Genomic DNA, 12,704 nt, shown 5'->3' with positions numbered 1-12,704 from the left:
CAATACATCATAGTCTATGGAGGATAAATAACTACACACCAGGACAACAATACATCATAGTCTATGGAGGATAAATAACTACACACCAGGACAACAATACATCATAGTCTATGGAGGATAAATAACTACACACCAGGACAACAATACATCATAGTCTATGGAGGATAAATAACTACACACCAGGACAACAATACATCATAGTCTATGTGGAGGATAAATAACTACACACCAGGACAACAATACATCATAGTCTATGTGGAGGATAAATAACTACACACCAGGACAACAATACATCATAGTCTATGGAGGATAAATAACTACATTGATGTCTTATCTTCTCTCTTTGTGTTTGTTTGTAGTTTCTCACTGTTTGAATACGTATGTGTTGTTATTATTAGCCCCTCATCTGTGTGTGCGAGAGAGAGAGAGAGAGACAGAAAGACAGACAGAGAGAGAGAGACACAGACAGACACAGAGAGAGACAGAAGAGTCCCCTAAGCAAGCTGGACCTGGGGCTCTGTTCACAAACAGACTCCACAGAGCCCCAGGACAGCAAACATATTAGACCCACCCAAACCATGAGAAAACAAAAAGATAATTACTTGACACATTGGAAAGAATTATCAAAAAAAGAGCAAACTAGAATGCTATTTGGCCCTAAACAGAGAGTACACATTGGCAGAACACCTGACCACTGTGACTGACCCAAACTTAAGGAAAGCTTTGACTATGTACAGACTCAGTGAGCATAGCCTTGCTATTGAGAAAGGCTGCCGTAGGCAGACCTCAAATCAAATTGTACTAGTTATGAGCCCCTAACCAACAATGCAGTTAAAAAAATATGGATAAGAATAAGAGATAAAAGTAACAAGTAATTAAAGAGCAGCAGTAAAATAACAATAGCAAGACTACATACAGGTGGGTACCTGGCTCTCAAGAGAAGACAGGCTATGTGCACACAGCCCACAAAATGAGGTGGAAACTGAGGTGCACTTCCTAACCTCCTGCCAAATGTATGACCAGTTCATTCATACTGTATGTTGTAGTCTGTCCAAGAGGGGAATCACACAAGACTGATCTCAGTTAATTCATACTGTATGTTGTAGCCTGTCCAAGAGGGGAATCACACAAGACTGATCTCAGTTAATTCATACTGTATGTTGTAGTCTGTCCAAGAGGGGAATCACACAAGACTGACAGCCTGTCATTTTATTAAAAGCATTCAGTTGATTACATGGCAGTTTAGAGAGAAACATCATAACAATAATCTACATCATAATCAATAATCAATATCATAACATTTATAATCAATAACATCATTATCTATATACTACTAACAACATCATAATCAATATAACGTTTATAATCAATAACATCATTATCTCTATACTACTAACAACATCATCAATAATCTACATCATAACATTTATAATCAATAATATCATTATCTATATACTACTAACAACATCATAACAATAATCTACATCATAATCAATATCATAACATTTTTAATCAATAACATAATGATCTGTATACTACTAACATCATAACAATAATCTACATCAACAATCAATATCTGTAACGGCTGTCTGTAAGAGGGAACCAAGGTGCAGCAGAGGATGTGCTCATCATTAGAATTTTAATTCAAATAAACAAGAGAACACTACAAAATGAACAAAACGACAGCAAACAGTCCTGTTAGGAAAATATTCAAACAGAAACAATTACCCACAAAACCCAAAGGAAAAACATGCTCCTTATGTGTGACTCCCAATCAGCAGCAACGAGCTTCAGCTGTGCCTGATTGGGAGCCACACACACGGCCCAAAACAAAGAAATACCAAAACATAGAAAAAGGAACATAGAACGCCCACCCAATGTAACACCCTGGCCTAACCAAAATAAAGAACAAAAAACCCCTCTCTATGGCCAGGGCGTTACAATATCATAACATTTATAATCAACAACATCATGAGAGGTAAACAACAACAAACCAAAATGACTTGAGAAAAAGATGACGCCTTTATCAAAAAATGTTTCAAAATACAAAGAATGAACAGATGATTATAATAATACATGGACTAATAATGGAAACACTTCAAGATAAAGAATCTAAGAGACACTAAATAAGATAGACATGAAGACAAAGTCAAAAAGCAATACATTCTGGAACACTAAACAGACGTAATTGAGCTACTCTCTTAAAATAATTAAAACCCCATGTTACCAAAACCCCACGTTACCCAAAACCCCACGTTACCCAAAACCCCATGTTACCCAAAACCCCATGTTATCCAAACCTGTAAGGCGTGGGTGTTTGTTGACGAGGAATCAAGTGCAGGAAAACAGCGATTCAGGGTATTGGCTTTAATAGGCTACAGACCAAACGACAGCCAACCCAAACAGCGCACAGAGCGCACTACAAAGCAAAGTGCCCCAAACACACGGGACAACACACAGCTTGCGCAAACATACGCACCACTGAAAAATGTGCAACAAACAGCGTGTAACCACGCACAGCATACAATGGAAAAATAATCCCGCACAAAGAGCAGGCGGGCCTGCTGGCTAATAAAGCTCGCTAATTAGCCCAACTAAGAACAGGTGCACCTAATAATGAAAAGGGGGGAAAACAAAAAGGGAATCAGTGGCAGGTAGTAGGCCGGTGACGACGACCGCCGAGCGCCACCCGAGCAGGATGGGGAGCCATCTTCGGTAGGAGTCGTGACAAAACTCCATGTTAACCAAACTGTAACGGTTGTCGTAGGAGAGAGAGGACCAAGGCGCAGCGGGTTGCATGCTCATCATTATAATTTATTAAATAAACGTGAACACGGAAAACAAAGAACGACAAACTGACAGTTTTACAGGCTGAAATACTAGCAGTGCAAAATCAACTACCCACAAATCCCCAGGTGAAAACACGCAACTAATATATGACTCCCAATCAGGTACAACGACGTACAGCTGTTCCTGATCGGGAGCCACACAGACCACACAGAAATAAACAAACTAGAAAACCAACCTAGAATACAAAACCCAGAACATACACCAAAACCCTGTAATACATAAATAAAACACCCCTCTACAATACTCATAACCCCCGAACCACATAAAACAAATACCCTCTGCCACGTCCTGACCAACCTACAAATACAAATAACCCCTATACTGGTCAGGATGTGACAGTACCCCCCCCCCTAAAGGTGCAGACCCCGGATGCACCTCAAAAAAATAAAAAAAATAAACCCCTAACTAAAGGAAGGGAAGGGAGGGTGGCTGCCGTCAACGATGGCACCTGTCCTACACCCCCCTCCCCAACCCACCTATACTGGAGGTGGCTTAGGTTCTGGCCTACTGTCCTCCAGACTGTAGGCAGAGTCTCTTGTCTCCGGACCGTAGGCAGAGTCACTCAGTTCCGGGTCGTAGGCAGACTCATTCAGTTCCGGGCTGTAAGCAGACTCACACAATTCAAAGTTATTGTAAACTTCATTCTGATCTGGACCGCAGGCAGACTCACTCGGTTCCAGATCGCAGGCAGACTCACTCGGTTCCGGGCTGTAGACAGACTCACTCGGTTCCGGACAGGGGACTGTCTCACCTGGTGCCGGACACTCTGGACGAGGCACTGGTGCCGGACACTCTGGATGAGGCACTGTTGCCGGACACTCTGGACGAGGTACTGTTGCCAGACACTCTGGACGAGGCACTGTTGCCGGACACTCTGGACGAGGCACTGTTGCTGGACACTCTGGACGAGGCACTGTTGCCGGACACTCTGGGCGAGGCACTGCTGCCGGACACTCTGGACGAGGCACTGTTGCCGGACACTCTGGACGAGGCACTGTTGCCGGACACTCTGGACGAGGCACTGTTGCCGGATACTCGGGCCTGGTCTGACGCACTGGAAACCTGATGCGTGGTGCTGGTACTGGAGGTATCAGCCTGGAGACACGCACCTCATGGCTAGTGCGGGGAGCAAGAACCGGCCGAGTTGGAGTGGGCTGACGCACTGGAAGCCTGATGCGTGGTGCTGGTAGTGGAAGTGCCAGTTTGGGAACGCGCACCTCCGGGCTAGTGCGGGGGGCGGGGACAGGCTGAGTTGGACTGGGCTGACTCACTGGAAACTTGATGCGTGGTGCTGGTACTGAACGTGCCAGCCTGGAGACACGTACCTCAAGGCTAGTGCGTCTAGCGGGAAACACTGGACCGTAGAGGCGCACTGGTGGTCTCGAGCGCAGGACTGGCATCACCCCTACTGGCTGGATGCCCACTTTCCCCTGGCACATGCGGGGCGCTGGTACTGCGCATACCGGCCTGAAAATACCCGGCCTCGCCACAGCACCCATCACCCCAAAGCACGGGACCTGTCCAGTCATATGTTGCCCAAAAAAGGTACGGGGATTTGGCCTGGGGCTCAATCCTCGCCCAGCCAAACTACCCGTGTGCCCCCCCCCACATTTTTTTATTGGGGCTGCCTCTCGGGCTTCCTTAACTCCTCCATAGCCCTGGAAATGCTTATCCTCAGTTCTGCCCATGTCTCACGATAGTCCATCTGTTGCTCCCTCCTCCGCTGCTTGGTCCATTTTTGGTGGGTAGTTCTGTAACGCTCCTTTTTGTCTGAAGATATAGAGAAATCGCTGTCGGAAAAAGTGGACCAATACGCAGCGGGTTGCGTGCTCATCATTATAATTTATTAAATAAACGTGAACATGGAAAACAAAGAACGACAAACTGACAGTTTTACAGGCTGAAATACTAGCAGTGCAAAATCAACTACCCACAAATCCCCAGGTGAAAACACGCAACTAATAAATGACTCCCAATCAGGAAAAACGACGTACAGCTGTTCCTGATCGGGAGCAACACAGACCACACAGAAATAAACAAACTAGAAAACCAACCTAGAATACAAAACACAGAACATACACCAAAACCCCGTAATACATAAATAAAACACCCCTCTACAATACTCATAACCCCCGAACCACATAAAACAAATACACTCTGCCACTTCCTGATCAACCTACAAATACAAATAACCCCTATACTGGTCAGGACGTGACACAAACCCCCATGATACCCAAAACCTCATGATACCCAAAACCTCATGATGCCCAAAACCCCATGATACCCATACCCCCATGATACCCAAACCCCCATGATACCAAAAACCCCACGTTACCAAAAACCCAATGATACCCAGAACCCCATGTTACCGAAACCCCACCTTACTAAAACCCCATGTTACTAAAACCCCATGTTACCAGAACCCCATGTTACCCAGAACCCCATGTTACCCAGAACCCCATGTTACCCAAAACCCCATGTTACCCAGAACCCCATGTTACCCAGAACCCCATGTTACCCAAAACCCCATGTTACCCAGAACCCCATGTTACCCAGAACCCCATGTTACCCAAAACCCCATGTTACCCAAAACCCCATGTTACCAAAACCCCATGTTACCAAAACCCCATGTTACCAAAACCCCATGTTACCAAAACCCCATTTTACCCAGAACCCCATGTTACCCAGAGCCCCATGTTACCAGAACCCCATGTTACCCAGAACCCCATGTTACCAAAACCCCATGTTACCCAGAACCCCATGTTACCCAGAACCCCATGTTACCCAGAACCCCATGTTACCCAAAACCCCATGTTACCCAGAACCCCATGTTACCCAAAACCCCATGTTACCCAGAACCCCATGTTACCCAGAACCCCATGTTACCCAGAACCCCATGTTACCAAAACCCCATGTTACCCAAAACCCCATGTTACCAGAACCCCATGTTACCCAGAACCCCATGTTACCCAAAACCCCATGTTACCCAGAACCCCATGTTACCCAAAACCCCATGTTACCAAAACCCCATGTTACCCAAAACCCCATGTTACCCAGAACCCCATGTTACCCAGAACCCCATGTTACCCAGAACCCCATGTTTCTCTGGTGGTAAAAAACAAACTAAAAGGAATAATTGTGGTTACAGTCACTCCTTTTAGATTTCTTCCAAGGTTCTAGAAAGAGAAACTAATTCTGAACTTGTTATTAAAATTAGAACCACTTCAGGTTTGTCACCACATTTTAAACACCAGTCCACTGCTGACCATCCATTTAAAACACAAAACTGACCTAAGATCAGCATGTACAGTCAGCTTCATTCTACTCCTACTCCGTCCCCTGGGCTGCTCTCTCCTCTCCCGGTCCAGCTTCAGCTCTAGAGCTCAGAGAGACCATCTCCATGGCACTGACGTTGACATGAAGATCCGTGCTGCTCACACTGTTCTCTCCTCTTCCTCATGGTGGCCTAGGGAGACACAGCACAAAGAGACAGTCTGGTTGACCACAAAAACACACATGAACAACTCTCAGTGGTGTAAAGGACTTGAAAGTACTACTTAAGTAGTTTTTTGGGGTATCTGTACTTCACGTTGCTATTTATATTTTGACAACTTTTACTTTTACTTCACTACATTACTGAAGAAAATATTTTACTCCAAACATTTTCCCTGACAACATAAAGTACTCTTATCTGGTGTATTTACAAAACACACGCTTCGTTTGTTAATGATGTCTGAGTGTTGGAGTGTGTCCCAGGTTACCTGTTAATGATGTCTGAGTGTTGGAGTGTGTCCCTGGTTATCTGTTAATGATGTCTGAGTGTTGGAGTGTGTCCCTGGTTATCTGTTAATGATGTCTGAGTGTTGGAGTGTGTCCCTGGTTATCTGTTAATGATGTCTGAGTGTTGGAGTGTGTCCCTGGTTATCTGTTAATGATGTCTGAGTGTTGGAGTGTGTCCCTGGTTACCTGTTAATGATGTCTGAGTGTTGGAGTGTGTCCCTGGTTATCTGTTAATGATGTCTGAGTGTTGGAGTGTGTCCCTGGTTATCTGTTAATGATGTCTGAGTGTTGGAGTGTGTCCCTGGTTATCTGTTAATGATGTCTGAGTGTTGGAGTGTGTCCCTGGTTATCTGTTAATGATGTCTGAGTGTTGGAGTGTGTCCCTGGTTATCTGTTAATGATGTCTGAGTGTTGGAGTGTGTCCCTGGTTATCTGTTAATGATGTCTGAGTGTTGGAGTGTGTCCCTGGTGACCTGTTAATACATAAATAAATCAAAATGATGCCGTCTGGTTTGGATATATTAATAAGGACTTAGAAATGATTACTTTTACTTTTGATACATAAGTATTATTTAAACCAAATACTTTTAGACTTTTATTCAAGTAATTTTTTACTGGGTGTCACACTTTTAATTTAGTCATTTTCTATTAAGGAATCTTTACTTTTCTCAAGATGTGAACTTTTTTCACCACTGTGGAATGGTGATATATGATACAGACCAACTCTCTACCAGACTACTAATCAATACAGTCAGACTCTCTACCAGACTACTAATCAATACAGTCAGACTCTCTACCAGACTACTAATCAATACAGTCAGACTCTCTACCAGACTACTAATCAATACAGACCAACTATCTACCAGACTACTAATCAATACAGTCAGACTCTCTACCAGACTACTAATCAATACAGACCAACTATCTACCAGACTACTAATCAATACAGTCAGACTCTCTACCAGACTACTAATCAATACAGTCAGACTCTCTACCAGACTACTAATCAATACATACCAACTCTCTACCAGACTACTAATCAATACAGACCAACTCTCTACCAGACTACTAATCAATACAGACCAACTCTCTACCAGACTACTAATCAATACAGTCAGACTCTCTACCAGACTACTAATCAATACAGACCAACTCTCTACCAGACTACTAATCAATACAGACCAACTCTCTACCAGACTACTAATCAATACAGTCAGACTCTCTACCAGACTACTAATCAATACAGTCAGACTCTCTACTAGACTACTAATCAATACAGACCAACTCTCTACCAGACTACTAATCAATACAGTCAGACTCTCTACCAGACTATTAATCAATACAGACCAACTCTCTACCAGACTACTAATCAATACAGTCAGACTCTCTACCAGACTACTAATCAATACAGACCAACTCTCTACCAGACTACTAATCAATACAGACCAACTCTCTACCAGACTACTAATCAATACAGTCAGACTCTCTACTAGACTACTAATCAATACAGACCAACTCTCTACCAGACTACTAATCAATACAGTCAGACTCTCTACCAGACTACTAATCAATACAGACCAACTGTCTACCAGACTACTAATCAATACAGACCAACTATCTACCAGACTACTAATCAATACAGACCAACTCTCTACCAGACTACTAATCAATACAGTCAGACTCTCTACAAGACTACTAATCAATACAGTCAGACTCTCTACCAGACTACTAATCAATACAGTCAGACTCTCTACCAGACTACTAATCAATACATACCAACTCTCTACCAGACTACTAATCAATACATACCAACTCTCTACCAGACTACTAATCAATACAGACCAACTCTCTACCAGACTACTAATCAATACAGACCAACTCTCTACCAGACTACTAATCAATACAGACCAACTCTCTACCAGACTACTAATCAATACAGACCAACTCTCTACCAGACTACTAATCAATACAGTCAGACTCTCTACCAGACTACTAATCAATACAGTCAGACTCTCTACCAGACTACTAATCAATACAGACCAACTCTCTACCATACTACTAATCAATACAGTCAGACTCTCTACCAGACTACTAATCAATACAGTCAGACTCTCTACCAGACTACTAATCAATACAGTCAGACCAACTCTACCAGACTACTAATCAATACAGACCAACTCTCTACCAGACTACAAATCAATACAGTCAGACTCTCTACCAGACTACTAATCAATACAGACCAACTCTCTACCAGACTACTAATCAATACAGTCAGACTCTCTACCAGACTACTAATCAATACAGACCAACTCTCTACTAGACTACTAATCAATACAGACCAACTCTCTACCAGACTACTAATCAATACAGTCAGACTCTCTACCAGACTACTAATCAATACAGACCAACTATCTACCAGACTACTAATCAATACAGACCAACTATCTACCAGACTACTAATCAATACAGACCAACTCTCTACCAGACTACTAATCAATACAGACCAACTCTCTACCAGACTACTAATCAATACAGACCAACTCTTTACCAGACTACGAATCAATACAGTCAGACTCTCTACCAGACTACTAATCAATACAGACCAACTCTCTACCAGACTACTAATCAATGCAGACCAACTCTCTACCAGACTACTAATCAATACAGACCAACTCTCTACCAGACTACTAATCAATACAGACCAACTCTCTACCAGACTACTAATCAATACAGTCAGACTCTCTACCAGACTACTAATCAATACAGTCAGACTCTCTACCAGACTACTAATCAATACAGACCAACTCTCTACCAGACTACTAATCAATACAGTCAGACTCTCTACCAGACTACTAATCAATACAGACCAACTCTCTACCAGACTACTAATCAATACAGACCAACTCTCTACCAGACTACTAATCAATACAGACCAACTCTCTACCAGACTACTAATCAATACAGTCAGACTCTCTACCAGACTACTAATCAATACAGACCAACTCTCTACCAGACTACTAATCAATACAGTCAGACTCTCTACCAGACTACTAATCAATACAGACCAACTCTACCAGACTACTAATCAATACAGACCAACTCTCTACCAGACTACTAATCAATACAGTCAGACTCTCTACCAGACTACTAATCAATACAGACCAACTCTACCAGACTACTAATCAATACAGACCAACTCTACCAGACTACTAATCAATACAGACCAACTCTCTACCAGACTACTAATCAATACAGACCAACTCTCTACCAGACTACTAATCAATACAGACCAACTCTCTACCAGACTACTAATCAATACATACCAACTCTCTACCAGACTACTAATCAATACAGACCAACTCTCTACCAGACTACTAATCAATACAGACCAACTCTCTACCAGACTACTAATCAATACAGACCAACTCTCTACCAGACTACTAATCAATACAGACCAACTCTCTACCAGACTACTAATCAATACAGTCAGACTCTCTACCAGACTACTAATCAATACAGTCAGACTCTCTACCAGACTACTAATCAATACAGACCAACTCTCTACCAGACTACTAATCAATACAGTCAGACTCTCTACCAGACTACTAATCAATACAGTCAGACTCTCTACCAGACTACTAATCAATACAGTCAGACCAACTCTACCAGACTACTAATCAATACAGACCAACTCTCTACCAGACTACAAATCAATACAGTCAGACTCTCTACCAGACTACTAATCAATACAGACCAACTCTCTACCAGACTACTAATCAATACAGTCAGACTCTCTACCAGACTACTAATCAATACAGACCAACTCTCTACTAGACTACTAATCAATACAGACCAACTCTCTACCAGACTACTAATCAATACAGTCAGACTCTCTACCAGACTACTAATCAATACAGACCAACTATCTACCAGACTACTAATCAATACAGACCAACTATCTACCAGACTACTAATCAATACAGACCAACTCTCTACCAGACTACTAATCAATACAGACCAACTCTCTACCAGACTACTAATCAATACAGACCAACTCTTTACCAGACTACGAATCAATACAGTCAGACTCTCTACCAGACTACTAATCAATACAGACCAACTCTCTACCAGACTACTAATCAATGCAGACCAACTCTCTACCAGACTACTAATCAATACAGACCAACTCTCTACCAGACTACTAATCAATACAGTCAGACTCTCTACCAGACTACTAATCAATACAGACCAACTCTCTACCAGACTACTAATCAATACAGTCAGACTCTCTACCAGACTACTAATCAATACAGACCAACTCTACCAGACTACTAATCAATACAGACCAACTCTCTACCAGACTACTAATCAATACAGTCAGACTCTCTACCAGACTACTAATCAATACAGACCAACTCTACCAGACTACTAATCAATACAGACCAACTCTACCAGACTACTAATCAATACAGACCAACTCTCTACCAGACTACTAATCAATACAGTCAGACTCTCTACCAGACTACTAATCAATACAGTCAGACTCTCTACAAGACTACTAATCAATACAGTCAGACTCTCTACCAGACTACTAATCAATACAGTCAGACTCTCTACCAGACTACTAATCAATACATACCAACTCTCTACCAGACTACTAATCAATACAGACCAACTCTCTACCAGACTACTAATCAATACAGACCAACTCTCTACCAGACTACTAATCAATACAGTCAGAATCTCTACCAGACTACTAATCAATACAGACCAACTCTCTACCAGACTACTAATCAATACAGTCAGACTTTAGGCAGGTCGGTGCAGAGATGGAAAATTCAAGGAACTTTCAATAAAATCAATGGTTTTCCGAAATTCTTAGTTGGAGGATTCTGAATTTCCTGTGAATTCCCTCCACATCCAAAGATATTCCAACTGGGATTTAGAGAAAACCCGGATTTTTCCAACTCTACGTCTGAGAAAATGTCTTTACCATGTAGTACAGGTAGAAGGTGGTGATGGCTGTCAGTAGGATCAGCAGCACTACAACAATGATGATGATGAAGGCTGTCAGACGAGATGCTGCAAACAGAAACACCTTTGATGAGGGGACTGATCATCATCACATAGATCTGTGGGAAATCTGTCAATGACAAAGTTATAAGTCTGGTTCATGTTCAGTTACCTGTGACAGTGAGGGAGAGGAGCTCACTCTCAGAGGAGAAGTTATGAGAGAAAACATGATTGTCATAAACACATCTGTAGTTCCCTTGGTGGGAGTCATCTGCAGCAGGGAAGAGGAAGGCAGCAGAGTGATTGACCGCTGGCTGGGTCTGGGTTCTGTTGGAGCCGGTGAACGTGAGGAGGAAGGAGCCTCCTGTGTACTGTGGCTGAGTGGAGCAGGTGATGGTGAAGCTGTAGCCCCTGAAGACCTCGGGCCCCTGGTGGCCCCTGGAGACCCCTCCCATTGAGTCAGTCAGGGAGATATCAGGCTGGACCAGGAGATCTGTAACAATAAAATAGAACAAGAAAAACCTCTTCAACAAGTTTCCTATAGATATGACAATAACATCAGCATGTAACAGTGCTAGCCACCCTCCCTCACAGGGCAACATGAGTAGTGGGCCTACAGTCACTGAGACAACATATTTTGATATCAGGCTTACGCAGGACATCTGGAACCAGAGGAGAGAAAAAGAAAACGTAGCTCATCAACTACTTTCCTCATTTAGATATGACAATAACATGTCATGTGACAGTGGTAGTGAGTAGAGACGTTCACTGAGATAACACTCAAATACAAAAGCATTCTGGGATATTTAAGTAGTATTTGATTCCTACCAATTTGTAAGTCGCTCTGGATAAGAGCGTCTGCTAAATGACTTAAATGTAAATGTAAATGTACTTGACTGAGTGATCTATTTAGTAAAGCAGACTGACAAGCTAAACAGTCATCATGAGAGGTGCAGAGGAAGTTGTATGGATGAAGGAAATCAGTTGAATACAATTATAATACAATACATGGCCAAAAGTATGTGTAACAGTGAGTGTTTCAACCAAGGACAGACAATTCT

The 12,704-nt window shown here is 42.5% G+C and overlaps 1 protein-coding gene across 2 annotated transcripts in view; it reads right to left on the bottom strand.

The window, feature by feature from the left end:
• The window catches only part of LOC115187367 (deleted in malignant brain tumors 1 protein), a 124,390-nt gene that overhangs the window by 82,213 nt on the left and 29,473 nt on the right, over positions 1 to 12,704 (bottom strand). The gene's annotated exons all lie outside the window — the stretch shown is intronic.

Source organism: Salmo trutta, unplaced genomic scaffold (genome assembly GCF_901001165.1).
Source record: "Salmo trutta unplaced genomic scaffold, fSalTru1.1, whole genome shotgun sequence".
Taxonomy (NCBI): Eukaryota; Metazoa; Chordata; class Actinopteri; order Salmoniformes; family Salmonidae; genus Salmo; species Salmo trutta.
The sequence above is the reverse complement of the archived record's forward strand: the minus strand, read 5'-3'. Positions and strand labels throughout refer to the sequence as shown.